Source organism: Sinocyclocheilus grahami, unplaced genomic scaffold (genome assembly GCF_001515645.1).
Source record: "Sinocyclocheilus grahami isolate Dianchi unplaced genomic scaffold, SAMN03320097.WGS_v1.1 scaffold1704.1, whole genome shotgun sequence".
Classification (NCBI taxonomy): Eukaryota; Metazoa; Chordata; class Actinopteri; order Cypriniformes; family Cyprinidae; genus Sinocyclocheilus; species Sinocyclocheilus grahami.
Window position 1 is genome coordinate 9,839 of NW_015506883.1, and position 939 is coordinate 10,777.

Consider the following 939-nt stretch of genomic DNA (forward strand, 5'->3'; position numbering starts at 1 on the left):
AACATCTGAAGCACAAAAAATTAGTTGCATCATTTGGTGCACACAAATTAATTATTGCTTTTCGTTCACAAAAAATAGTTATTGCTTTTGGTGCACAACAGTTAGTTAGTTAGGTGCACAAAAATGGGTTGATGCATTTGATGCATGAAAAATAGCTATTGCATTTAATGCACAAAAAAAGTTATTTGGTGCACAAACAATTAGTTATTGCATTTGATGAACGAAAAATAGCTATTACATTTAATGCACAAAAAATAGTTATTGCATTTGATGCACAAAAATAGTTATTTGGTGCACAAAAAATGGGTTGATGCATTTGGTGCACAAAAATTGTTTTATTCGGTGTACTAAAATGGGTTGTTGCATTTGGTGCACACAAAAAAAATGATTAAATGTTTTTAAATTTAATCTGGAATAACACAAATGTTATTGCATTTGTATGCATAGAGAGAAAGAGAACAAGATAGGATTTATTTATTTTGAGGGGACATATTGCAAAATGTTCAATTTTTGACCATTTGTGTAAGACTAAATATATTTATTTTGAAAGTTGCCCTCATAGTTCACTTTTAATGCATTGGTCTGGGAGGGTCTCGTCTTGACTTCAGCTTTGATGAAATAAATTACTTTGAAATGGATGAAGAATCCTTAGAAGAACTCCGTGATGCTTTAATCCAGCTCTCTTTCAGAGTGATTTTTCTTCATAATTCTCTGTTGCATTATGGTCAGTACAGCTGGCTCAGTTCACTGTGTGTCATGGCAACATGTGGCAGATTTAACAAAAACATTGAAAGCCTCTTAACTGTGTTAAAAGAGTATGATATTCCCCCTCTCTACATAATTCTTGTTTTCTTTCTACATCCGCTCTCTCTGTATTTCTCACACTATCAGCTTCTGTTTATTGATTCCTTTTTTGTGGTTCTCTTTCTGTTTCTCAGG